At 35.1% G+C, this 14,365-nt stretch overlaps 1 long non-coding RNA gene across 1 annotated transcript; it reads right to left on the reverse strand.

The window, feature by feature from the left end:
• Positions 1-1,656: 1,656 nt before the first annotated feature.
• LOC122832170 lies at positions 1,657-13,681 on the reverse strand. The gene is made up of 3 exons (XR_006370804.1): positions 13,443-13,681; positions 4,114-4,268; positions 1,657-1,762 (listed from the first exon to the last, which is right to left on the reverse strand). It is a non-coding gene; the product is annotated as an uncharacterized LOC122832170 (long non-coding RNA).
• Between the last annotated feature and the right edge of the window lie 684 nt (positions 13,682-14,365).

Consider the following 14,365-nt stretch of genomic DNA (forward strand, 5'->3'; position numbering starts at 1 on the left):
TTTTATTTTTCTTCCACTCATTTCAGAAAGTAGAAACACAAAATTTAGCATCTCAGAAAATTTTAATATTGCACTGAAAAAACACAAAATATGACCAAGTATTTTTGGTCGAGTTTCTAGTGCCAATTTTCTTATGTCCAGTGTGCTAACTCACAGTTTCAGCAAGAAATAGGAGCTTATTTTATGTTCTAAAAGTTCTAGTTCCAAAGACAGATTATTTCACAAGAACATTTTACCATGTTCCACATAACAAAATCTGCCAGAGGAACCAGAACTTTCCCATGAATATTCAGGGATTATTTACTCAAAACAAGCTGAAGTTTCTTGATGAAAAGTTACTCGTTAGCTAGTTTTGTCTTAAGTGTGATATCTATACTAGAAACTAAAACAAAAATATTTTTTTTCATTGCAATATTCAAAAATGTTGGCTTTTCACTTTCTGAAATAAAAGAAAATTGTTTGCTAAAATCTTGATTTTCAAATCTAGAGGCTGATGTGATGTCTTTTTAATGCAAATATTAGTTACTAGAAGTTTGTTGTAAGCTAATAATTTATTAATATTGATGAAAAATGATCAGTTCCACAGATAGAATATTTCACTTACAACATGGGCAAAATGTCTTGTTATACATGAAACAATGTGGTAAGTTTAATTTAGACTCCATAGCAAATCCTGATGCATTTTGAAGATAAAGAGTTTAATAATTGCTATTCTGTGTGAGACCCACCAGTCAAAGTCATAGTAGTCGTTCTGAGCTTCGCTCCAGAAATAAAGGAAAACAAAACTCAGGAAGAAGGTGAGGATGAGGAGCCCAAAGCTGCCACACTCCACCTGAAACAGATTCATGTTTGTGTTTTTAATCCCAAACATGTACATTAAATTACATATAGTTTACAAATTTAAACATATCTTTAGGGGTGAAGGTCAAAATTTAAATGTAGCTGCATTAATATTGAATCCACTTTAGATTAACTCATTAATTAATAACTTTCACTGTTAGTTTGAGGTGGAACACTTGGTTTGGTTCTGGTAAAATTCTAATGTAAAACAAATGGAACTTCCTGTGTTTCCACTGACCATAAAATTGCACAAATTGGAATTGCAAAAATAAATTAGCTTAATCGAAACATGTCAATTTCAAATAAATCAACAGTTTCTGATATAAAGTGGATTTAGTATTAGTTAGTTGTTTTTGGCTGTATCTAAATTAAGTGTATTTCACAAAACTGTATTGGAAACACTGTTTTCGTATCACGAGTCATGTGATTGACATCTAGATGTTACTACTGGTGGAAACGACAAAGAAGACAACAGGAAGTGGTTAGAGGCTGCATGATTTTAAAGAATTATCTCGTGAACAAACATTTTTATTACGTTTCTTGAGAAACTGTGTTTTTTTGACAAAGTTTTGTGCACATTTGTAATGGAAACGCAGCTGGAGAGACTCAGGCGGATATATCGGTTTGCACTATGCACATAGAAACAGCAGGTTTGAAAACAGCTGACAAAGTGCTGATAATCTCTTCATAGAAAAAGCTGCGACCAACTCAGCAGGCTGGAGTGAGGGAAACCAGCCGGGGAATCGATACTCGGTGCTCCATCAGCAGGCCGGCCAGTCAGACTGTTTCCATCTGGTGCTGTGTGAGGATGCTCACCTTGCTGCAGCAGCACTCTCCGGGCTGCGCCCGCGCTCTTTGGTATCTCCTCCACTGGCAGCCATAGAGTCCAGCCAGGCAGGACACAAACGGCTGGTGTTCATACCTGGTGCAACCAGAAACCAGCCAGAAATCAACGTTTTGACGGCGCTTTTAAAATGGCGGACAGTAACAAACAGGAGACAAACAGACATAGATGAGAGCAAATGACACGCAAACATGCTGGGGGTTTTTGAGGAGAAAAATATTACAATTTTATTTCAGCCTCAGGAATTTATGGTTGAAATTAGACATAGCTTATTTGGAGAGATTTGTTGTTAGGATAAAAAATGAAAAAGACGGATAGCTTTTAGAAAACTACAGCTAGAGGTGTTTCCACACCTGATGGTTCAGTAGATAACGGTTCGATCGGCGACCAAAGTTCCAACATTTGTTACGTTTTTCAGCTGGTGTGGTTCACTTTCATACTGTTTCAAACTAGACTAATTAACAAATCTATTCCCCTCCTTGCCTGTGGGGGCGCTGAAGCAAGAATCACTGAAGGAAACAACGTAATAAACGATGCAAAAGCACAAAATCTTACCAAATAATTTTGGTCTAATTTCTAGTGCAGATATCTTAAAACACTTCAAATGAGACAAAACTAACTCATAAGTAACTTTTCAGCAAGATACAAAATTTTTCTTTAATATTAAAATAATTTTTTGATATTGATGAAAAAAATGCTTGTTCCATTGACAGATTATTTTACATATAACAAGAAAAACTTCTGGTTTTAGTGAAATAATCTGCCAATGGAACTAGGACTTTTTCATCAATATTAAAAAATTAACTTAAAAACAAAGCACCTATATGTTGCTGAAAAATACTTATGAGTTAGTACACCTGAATTAAGACAAAACTAAGATATTTGCACTAGAAACTAGACAAAAGTACTTGCTGAGATTTTGTGTTTTTGCAGTGCATCTCTGAAGAACACAACAAGGGTAACTTCCTTCTCCACCAAATGTAAACAAAAACAGAGTGGGGTCAGATTTTAGCGGTTGTACAATAACAGAGTAATTAGAAATTCCTGTAGTTTTATTTAGTATTTTATTTCAGGACAAGAAAAGTGTGCTATGCTTTTATTTTCTTACCAGATTAAGGTTAGAAAACGTGAAAAAGTAAAGAAACTTTCAACAAGATGTGAACGTTTTGGTAAAAAGCAACAGAAGCCACTGTGTTTAATATTTATCACATGTTTAGTTTTTGCTCCAAAACCTCCAGAATCACTGCCAGCAAATAAAACCTCATTTATGAATACGGCTGAGGGAATCCACTATATAAATATATATAAACCTTGAAACTAAATTATTTAGATGAATGTGGATAAAAATGGATTTAGAAACTAACCTGAAAACATTCAGCTCAGCTTTACGACTGCAGTAATCTAATTATGAGCTACAAACAGCCAGAAGTGTTTCATTAGGACAAAACGTAACGTTTCATTGGAGAGCTGCAAGTTTTTTCAAACAAGTTAGAAAATATAAGGAGATTATGTTGGTTCAGGGAGACGCAGTGTGACTCATTCCTCTGGTGAGACGCTGTGGAGGCTGTAGAGGACGAAATGTTCTTCATCAAAACATTTTCTAATCTTATTCAACAACAGGATGTGTGAACTTCACATAAAATGTACTGATAAAAAATCAAGAACAAAATTATTCAAACCTCTGGCAGATCTAAAATCATATTCAATAAATTGGAAAACGTCTGTGAGATTAAACTTTTGAAATAACTTCTATTCAGGTATTAGACGTACTTCTCAGTAAACTGCAACTTCTGCATTAAAAATGTTGTTTTATTGGTCTGATGTAATCTTATCTTAATCATGTTATCTTTAGCTGTTAAGCAACATTTCATCATAATTAACAGAAACAAAGGTTTGAAAACATCAGTCTGTGGTTAAATAATCTGTACAATTTGTTTAAATTCAGTGAACTGAGTCACTGAATTGAATGTACTTTCTATTCCACTCCAAAGATAAGTCAATTTCTGATAGGAAAATCACAATAAAATAATATATGATTTCTGAAATCAAAGGTTTTCTGTTTGGAACAACTAGTGTGATGTCAAATATCACTGATAATCTTCTGACTAAAATCAACTGAAAACTGTTACTGCATTCAAACGAACCAGGATTAAAGGTTTCCTCAAAATGCACAAAAGACTCAAAGCAACACTCTAGGTTTGTTTTTATTGGCGAAGTTGCATTACAACACAATATAAAGTTTAAAAAAGTAACTTTTACTTTTTAGTGCACCTTAAAATCTAAATCTGCCACTTGTAATAATTAATACAATAATAATGAAAATAAGCTTAAACATTCTCAGGCTAAATGATGCTGATAAATATCACAGGAACGCATAATGTTCAGCATCTCTGTTTTACTGGGAGTGTTGATACTGTGAGGTTCGGTACCTTTGCAGCAGCTGCCGCCGCACCACCTTTAGCTTCCCCAGCTTCGGTCTGGTTGCGGGTTCAGACTCACCCACAGCCCGGCATCACAGAGACGGAGACGGGATCGAGGTGGAACAGGAGACGAGGGCACAGACTCTCCAACACGGCGTCTCCACCTGCAGAGGAGACACAGAAGACATGCTGACATGTGCAACTGGACAAACCGATTCACACGTTTAAGGATTTCAGAAGAAAACATGCCATACAACTGTTAGGCACGGTGGTGGGGGTGTGATGATTTGAGCTTGTTTTGTACCCACAGGACCTGATAACTGGACCCAACTGATTTCTAGTCCAGACTACAGTTACAATAGTTTTGGTTTTTCATTATAGTTCACTTTTCTTTCATTGTGGCTTTTTTTTGGTCTAATTCAGTTAGTCTGAATTAGTTTTTAGAGTGTGTTTGTTAGGTTTCAGTAGTTAAATAGTGTCTAGTTTTAGTTGAGTTTTTATTAGTTACAGTAGAAGTTTTAGTTTTTCATACTGTGGTTTATTTTTAGGTGCAGAATTAAAAAAGTATTGTATAATAACGATTGGGTAATGAATACTCAACAGGAGATTCCATCTTCAAAATATTCAATTCCTATTGAACAACCAGCTGATTCTGATGTTTTAGCCCAACCTTTGCTGCCATCATTTTGGGCACTAACTTAGTGCCGTATTTGCCGACAACTAAACTGCTTGTGTGGAAAAAAAAAACTTTAATCTACTTCGCATCAGTTAGAAAGGCTAATAAATAGATTAATAAACACAAAAACAAAGGACATTATATCTGTAATTTCAGTATGTGCTTTATAAACACGAGATAGTTCCAGCTAGTTAGTTTTTCCCCATTGATTATTGTTTTTGTGTATTTCAGCTGAGGAAAAATGTTGCCTCAATGTCAGTTTTTAACCAGAAAAACAGTCCAAACTAATTTAATTCTTTCAGATCCCAATTTATCCCTTCAGAAAATCAGTAACTGGTGCGACTGTTTTCTCCTCGTAAAGCTGGCAACCGGGAGGCCCAAGTCGCGTCCAACAGCCAAGTTTTCACACCGCTGCCATGGCAACGGTGACATCAGCTTCGTTATTACTGCTGCTGTGAAAAGGATGGAGGACGGCGGGGGTAAATAAGAAAGAGGCAGATGGATTGATAAAAGCCAGAGTCTGAATTGATGACGGGGAGACAAAGAAAGCAGAATGTGTCTCATGAGATGCGGCTGACGGAGGAAACCTGCCGTTTCTCTGCTCCACGCACTAAACAGCCATTAAAATTATATTCACTCCATCACTGCGTGGTTTCCAGTATTGCAATTAGCTTATCAAAAAAGTTATGATGTGTGTTATTAAAAGGATCCAGGATTAGTTGTAGCAATAAACTTTACTTGAGAAATATGTCAAATTTAAAAACATTAAAAAAACTTTTTCTCAATTTAAATAAAATATTGTCATGTGGACGTCTAGGAATGTCACAATAAATTTTGATACATTTTCCCAGAAGTTAAACGACAGTGTTGTTTTGAGACCATTTTAAAGTAATATAATGTAAGAACACATTCTCTAAGATAAATAAACTTTAAAATCTTTTTTTTTCCCCATTTTTTTCTCCAAAGAGTTTTTGCAGGGTTAGTGGCTTGTAGTTTTTGTGACAGTAGGCAGACAAATGTTGCAACTTTAAGTTGCCGGGACCGGGAGTCGAACCCGCGACGTCTGCGTCGAGGACTAAGGTGACCACAGCACGCCCCATAAACTTTAAAATCTAAGGAATATTTAACACTAGGACTGGAAAACATTTTACACATCCAAACATAAATAAACAAAATAATAGAAACAAAGAAAATTAATTATGAAGTTTCTGTAAACAAAAATGTCCTTTAAAAAGGGACCAAAACACCAGACTGAAGACTTTTATCATCCAGTTTTTGGTGGAAAGAGAGAATAGACACAAACAGTAACTCCTGTGTCCATAAATAATGCTTCACCTCCATCCAAACAATAAAAAACCTCCATAATTATTTGACAAGATATTGTGTCTGTAGATGTGTGTCAGCTGCTTTAGGAGATATTTTAGTGAAGTTTAGTTTTCTGTGGCAGCATTATTTCGGTTTGGATGTTCATTGTGTTAGAAAGCTGGACATAAAATGGGTCAGGAGCTCAACAGGTGGGGATGTGAAAGGAGCAGTGGCATACTTTAGGGTAAAAATAGACTCTGTTCCTTACATTTAGGAGGAGACGGTTGTGTGAGCAAACCAGCAAATATATCATCGAGGACAAAAAGTGGAATGAAAGGAAAGGACAGACGAGAAGAGAGGATCGCTAAAAGACAAGAGATTAAATATTCATGTCGCTGCAGAGGCTCTCGAATCTTTTGCAACCAGTTGGTTTTACTGATTCACTTTATTACTTTCTCTCTATGAAAAAAAAAACTGACAAGCCGTCTCTTTTTATATCTAGACACTAAAATTTCAAAATGATTACAGGGCGATTCTGACTAGTTTTTTACTACTTCAAGCATCTTCAACCTGCTTAGAAAATTATTCTACACACTACAGAATATTTCAAACAAATAATTCATAAATTAATTGTAAGGAGTGTTTTGACATTGATAAGTACTTGTATCAGTACTCTTCTTCTGTGTATAATGCTAGCGGTTTCTCACCTGAGCGCCTTTTCCACATGCTTATTTGTAAATATTTTGCTTCACAATTACCGCTGACTGTTTTTTGGACTATATTATTTAATCTGTTGAAGTTTTTTGAACATTTTTAGGTTCATTATAGCTCTGAGTGTGTTGTTCTTTCAGCAAATGGCATTTAAAAAAAAATCTATATACTCCAGGTAACGATTAATTAATTATTAAGTTAGTTGACGATTATTTTAATAATTGATTAATCACGATTAATCGCTTCAGCTCTAATCCAAAGCTACCACATGGCAGATAAATCCAGGGCAGAGCTCAGGAAACCAGCTGAATCTCTGCAGCATCAGAGGCGAAATGACGCAGGTGAGGAGAGTTTGACACAGCAACGCAGTCAGGCAACGCTGCTCTGATCCCGGCAACACGGGGAGAGGAGGAACCCTGGGCTAAAAAGGTATTAAGTATGGACCATCTATAATACAGGATGACTAAAATTATTGCTATTGTTTCTCTGCAAGCTGTGAGGCGTTCAGCTGAGCAAACAGAGACTAACGGATGGGAATTTACAATCATGCTGAAAAATTTAGTCTGAATCTTAATAAAAATCTCCAAAAACACGTATTATCAGTTGTTTGAACACCTTATCTGCCTCAGTGTTGCCAAAATTTACATAATATTAATAAAACATGGAGCAGCACTAAAAAACCCCCACAGATAAACAATCAATTAATGTGAGACCAAGACACAACAAGATGGTACAGAAGGAAAAATAAAAGGTTTTTCTACACATTTTAGTGATAACCAACAAAATCAACAGTGGCTGCTTTTCTCAACTGTGCTACTTTACAAAATCCTTGATCCATTTTCCCGTAAGTGTGGATTAGTTTTCCGAGGACAAAGTCTTCATTTCTCAACGTGGGTCAAAAAGACATTCATCGCTGACACCAGCCAACAGATCCACTTTATTTTGTTGAGTTTTTTTTGCTGCAAAAGATTGAAATAAATAAAACCTCAAAAGCATCTAATGGTCAGTTTTTATTTTTTGGATCTGTCAAAACAAAATGTAAATCTTCTGACATATCTAAGACCAACAGACTTTAAAAAAAAAAATAGTTCAAGACATTTTAAGGCCTTAATTTTAGACAAATTTAAGACTTAACATGCGTGGTCACATCCTAGATGTCACAGGTTTGTAAATCAATAAAAATTAGGACAGAGATAAACTATTTTTCTTCCATCCCGTTTTATGAAACAGACCCATCATGTTTCACTCGGCTGATTGGGTTCAGTACGTCTGACAGGATCGCTGACTGCAGCACATCTCTGCCAGGAAGAAATTATAACCCAACAGAATCCAGCATAACTGGAAACTTAACACCAGTTCACTGGGACAGGAATGTAGAGGGTGACATGGGAAACTATTGAACTCAGATTATTCTCTGCCGTCTATCTTAGCATGTATGCTAGGAAGCCCAAAAGCACAAGTGGAAACCAATATATCAGCTCACTTGCATTTAATTAAGATAGGATTTTAATTCAAAAGTTAAAAGTGCACCTTATGCACAGCAGAGACACACATTTAAATCCCTACAGAGTTTGTGAAGTGTCTCTTAAATCAGCCAATTAATCAAAGCTGCATAACCGAGGTTTCTGGGTTTGGATTAAACTTTTATGATCCTTTGGGGAAATCTAGAATTACATAAAGGAATGCAAAGTAGCTCAGAAAAGAGAGGCTCAAGTTTTCAGTGAGGACAAACAACCTGCCAGTCTTACTGTAGTGGGAGAAAAAACTGAAACTGACACTCCAAAGGTTTTTCCTGTTTTCATGCAGCAAATTTTTCACTGGAAGAGAAAGTGATGTGACTGGATGTGCAGGGGATGCAGCGTGAACAGAGTTACTTAAACACACCGACAGCTCAGCCTGACAAGGTCACAAATTTTACTGGATGATAAATTGTCTCAGAAGTTATTGCGATAAGCAATAATATTGTTTGTCAGACCATTTACAAGTAATATCATGGTAATAATGGCATAATAATACAAGAACACATTCTCAAATACCAAACTTTAAATTCTAATGAATATTTAACACAGGAACTAGAAGACATTTTAAATATCCAAGAGAAATAAACCAAAACAGACACAACAAATACAATAAATTATGAAGTCTCTGTAAAAACAGTTTTGTCATCCAGTTTTTGTCAGAAAGAGAGAAAAGAGAAAAACTGTAAATAATGCAAATATAAATTATTGAAATTGTTTCAATTTATCATGTGATGAATTGATTCATTGATTATTGTGACAGGCCAACCTGTAACTCAATTTAAGTTTGGTTTGCAGCAAAGACTTGCTTTGTTGTAATGAGCTGCAGTAATTAACTTTTAATTACTTCATTAGAATGTTATCAACATTTTTAAATGGACAACCTTACCTCACTGAAGCAGAATAGGTTGTATTTTAGTATGACTTCCCTCCTACAATATTTTAATATCATTACGAGTCAGCAATAGCTGCGTTGCCATTAATCATATAATTGTACATAATAAGCAAATTTATTTTCAAAATAAATTTGCTTAATGGAAACAGCAATTTCCAAAAACTTGCTTTTTGATCAAATGGTGGTTTCTTGGCTATGGGAAATTGGTTTGTTTCATAAAACTGCAATGGAAACATGAGTCGCATGATCAACAACAGGATGTTGCCACTGGCGAAAACCACAAAGAAGAAAACGACAGGAAATAGTAGGAGGAGGAGGATGGCACAGCGTGTTTTTAATGACGTATCGAGTGAACGATATTATATATTGTATTATGTCATATCTTCAGTTAAATTCAAAATATATTTAGGATTCTTCGATACAGACAATAAATTATGTGAACATGTACCATAAAGTGAACATTTAAGTGAACGTGTTTGGAATGAGGATGCTTGTGGACTGGAGGAAGAGGAGGTTTCACAAATTTTCATTCCACAAAATAAGTTTTTTTCCAACATTTTGAAATTTAATCTTTTACGCTTTTTTGACACAACTTCTCCTGCTGTAGAAAAAAATGAAGTAAATAATACATTTATATGAAATAATTTATAAAAGCCACTGAGTAATTTGTAGAATGGCTGTAAACCTGAGTTTGTATACCTGAGTTTATCCTGGGTGTATCTGGGACTCCATTCTGATGCACTGTAATGCCTCAGCATTGAGGAGGTGGATTTATTTAAATAAGACAGTTCTGTCAAACATATGTAACACTTAACATGTAGAATATAATATGAACGTAAACTAAGAGTCAATTTCAGCGGAATTTGGATTCAGATAGATCAAGTTGAAGCTGAAAAGAACCGGATGAAACAACAACGAAGTGATAACCAATAACTTATTGTCTTATGTAAGATCAAATGGTCCCAAACTACAAGTCCTTTCATTTGCCTTGAGGCTGCTCCTTATGTTGACGCTGTACCGTAAAAAATCAAGAATTATTTTGGCAAATGCATCCCGCCGACAGATTTGCTTCCTTATAGACACAGTTTAGCGCAACAGTGTCATTTAGAAACAGTTCCTGTATCGGTCACGTGACTTGCTGAAAGCAATACGCACCGACACGGGGTTTTGTTCATGGGCTTGACGCATCGGTGTTACCTGACCCATCACTGGAGCCAAGCAAAAGCCAACTAAACATGAAGACTTAATAATAAACACTAAAAAGCTAACTGGATACCAGCTTAATGGGTGTACTGGTGAGTAGATACAACAGAATGATACTGTAGGCAGAAAGGTGGATTTAGAGCAGAAAAGACTAAACAATGCGTCTCTTTGTATCCGGACCAGTCAGCTCTGCTGTCCACCCATTGTCCAAACACATCACACCACAGCTCCCAGTAACACTTCAGCACAGCAAACAATCAACACCATTCCTAACACCCATGAAGAAGATGATAATAACCAATGCCCCGTGTTTAAACAGATTCACTGATCAAGCCAAACTCTAATTCTATGAGCAGGTGTGAAGATCATCACTGCAATTTACAAAGATGATGATACAACTGTTGGTCTGGAGATGGGAATATCCCCGACACCATTTCACAGCAGTGTTTTTTAAAAGAAAAATAGTCTAAATGATAAGATGTGTTAGAGAACATTCTGCTTTCTTTTCACATACAGATTTCAAAATTAAACTTATGTTGTGAAATATGAATATTATCACCTTTTTCACCAAAGGATTGGACACTGAAGTTAAAATAGCAACTTAGGTCTTGAAAACATCACATAAACTACAGAAATAAAACAACAATAAAAACATAACTTATGATTTTTATAAAAACAAAGGTTCAAAATTAACAGAAGGCAAATACTGAAACACTAAGTTAAAGAACGGTATGGCTTTCCAAACATGAAGAGGTGTGAACCCCAATAATTTACAAACTAGTTTCCTCTAGTCAAGACATGTAAAAAGATTTAAAATATCTTCTTAAACTGGCAAAAATCAAGAAAATTATCAACTTTGGAGGGAGAAACACAAAACCCTCTGAAAAAGACACTGAACTGAGTTTCCTTCTTCAAAAAATTTAAACAAAAATTTAGCTTTTTACTTGGTTCTCCCACTAGACTCTTATGTTAGTTTTTGTTGTTTTTACCCAGAATGCTCTGCACTGTAGTTCACTTCCTGCTTTTGGAGCAGTCTCTGACAGTTCACTTCAACCAATCCAACATCTTAGATAATTTAAAAGTTGTTGTTTTTTTTTCTTCAAATTTTTCCGTGTGAGATTAAGTTACTGCAATAAAGCTATAATTTTAAATGGTTCTGTACTGGGACTGAAACAATTAATCACATTAATCGAGGCGAATCGATTCTTGAAATAATGAACTAATTTAGTAACTGATTAATTGTTAACTGGTTAGTCATTGGTTATAAGAACAACACAGAACTGTAATTAAAAACAAAAACAAACAAACAAAAAAAAATCAACATTTTGTATTTAAGATTAAAAAGCACATTTGTCTGTAAGTATTTTCTATCCAAAACTTTTTATGTGGCAGTTTTAGCTTCATCCGGGTCAAATTCTATATAAAAACTACATTTAAAAAAACCCTATCAATCACGTTTGCTATCCAATTGCTAATCAGTTAATCCAAAAAACAAAAAAACTATCAACAGGTTAAGCCTACACTGTAATAATGTTGAATGAAGTAAAAAGGGATGAGCTTTTTATGTGGCTGACTTAATGTTTACAGACAGCATGAAGACTTCAAACTCTTCTTAGCTAAAATTTTTTTTTTTTTAAATCTGTATACATGAAAACCAAAAAATTTTTTTTAATTAAATTATAAATACTTAGAATTTAATTAAAGCAACAGTCATATTTCCTAAAGCCATTTATTGTCCAAATAAACTATGGAAACATCAGAAACAACTGAGACAGACTTAACAAAACTAATCATAAATACTTTGGTTTTCAATTTTTTTTATACAGATTTAGAACATCTTTTGTGTAAATTAAACGGTCTGATATAAAGATGCACTGATCTGGCATTTATTGACCAACACTGATTTCCAGTTTTCTTTCAGGATGACCTCCTGCTATGTTTAATTTTCTTTCTAAGCATCATGAATTATACAAAAACAGTTATGCTGAAGTGATGCAGGCATCTTGATAGAAGCCTTGATTTTGAATAAAAAAGGGATTATTAGGTTTGTTGAAAGCTCACGTTCCCATCTTTCATCTGACTTTACAATACAGAAAGCATGACGCATGCTGAGGGACTGACGTAGAAAAAGTGACTGCTTTTAATTTTTGATGTAAGTAATGAACAGAAATAAATCCAATCACTGCCCAATGATTGGAGCACTACTAATCTTATTAACTTTTGCTTTTTTTTTTTCTAAACATTGACAAAATAGAGCACAGATTTTTGCAAAAGATCACTTTTAGAGAATTTAAAGTCTGAGTAAACCCACTAAGACGGGCAGTAATTTATAGCAGAATGACATCAAATAAAAGTAATATAAATAGGAGAGATCTAATGACAACTGGGAAACAAAAAGAGCATAATAAAAAATGGTTATCTTAAAGGTCAATATATCTTTACCAGGTTAAATGTAGCTACAGATAACAATTAAAGACATAAAAAATAGGAGGGGATTTGTCTTTGGTTGGTCACCTTTCATTTTTAGTTCCATCTGTGTACTTTTGTTAGATAGCATAAAGCCAACTTTGGCTTTTTTATTAATAGTTAAATAAGCAATTTTTAAACATTTTAGATGTCCTGATCCAATCCACAATTTTTCAATTTAAAATTTATTTATATGTATACATGGAAGAAAAAAATAATTAATGTTTTTTCTGTTAAAAAACATGACTGAGTGTCACCCAGGAATGATTATCTAGAGTTCCTACAAATGTACACAAAGTATTATCCTGTATTTGATCATCTATTCATAAAGCTGTTAAACTCTGCTGGTGGTGCTGTCTGAGATTTATAGCAATTATACCAAAACAGACTTTTATGCCTAAAAGAGGGGCGTTTAGTTCTAATTTAAATAAACAAAATGAGAACGGAAAAATAAAGTAAATTCAGCAGAATCCATCTAAACCTCTGAGATAGAGCCGCTGTCTGCCAGATATTCAGCTCAGATATTAACGGACACAACAACAAACGAGGCTGACATGTTTCCTACCAGCTGCCGGGTAACTGATGGCCGACGCTCCGTCCCGCTCAGTCTCTTCCCCAGCCGTTGGTTCCTTATTTTTCAGCCGTTGGAGTTTTTAAACGCCGTTCTGAGTCACGAGCCGTTCTGCAGTGAGCGGTCTCGTGCAGCAGTGCAGCTCCCAGAGTGAGGACGGTACACACCGCGCGCGCTCAGGCTGGGCACAGAGTGGCACTGCAGGCACTGAGGCGGCCGCGAGGCGTTCCAATCAACCTGTTGCTTACGTCACCGCAGCCAGATTCTTTATTATGAAGGCATATATGTCAAGCAGTCGTATGTCTTTATGTAATTACATTTAGGATACCTGAATGCGCCAGAGCGGCAGACCGCTGCTTGTAAAAGGAGAAACACCATTTCACTTCTTGTACATTATTCTTAACTCTTAAAGCTGCAGTATCTGACTTTTATAAATATGTTTTTAGTAAAAAAAAAAGAAAAAAAAAAAGAAAGTAATATAACATATTTATAATAACAAATATATATATAACGAAAACCTTTTATTGTATTTATAAAAACTGTCATCTGCAGAAATTAGAGGAGGTGGATCAACCTAAAATATTGGTAATATTGATACAATAGGATAAATACTAGAGTGCTAAGATCGATATTTTAGTTTCAGACACTATTTTTAAATTTTATTTTATTTTGTACTGTAGTTTCTCAGTATGACTACTTTGAGCTACATCTCTGTCCAACCCTGGAAAAACATTACTAGCCCTATAACAACATTTTTACCAGCGTTGCACTGAGAAGTAGCTCATATGATGAGCTCACCAGATACTCAGTTCCAGCAGATTTTTCCTAATTGCTGCTGGCTAGTCTGAAGGAGATGAGAGGGGACGTTACCATGGAGATTAAATGATTTCTCAAACATGCATAAAAATAATCAAGGC

This window comes from Gambusia affinis, linkage group LG06 (assembly GCF_019740435.1).
Source record: "Gambusia affinis linkage group LG06, SWU_Gaff_1.0, whole genome shotgun sequence".
Taxonomy (NCBI): domain Eukaryota; kingdom Metazoa; phylum Chordata; class Actinopteri; order Cyprinodontiformes; family Poeciliidae; genus Gambusia; species Gambusia affinis.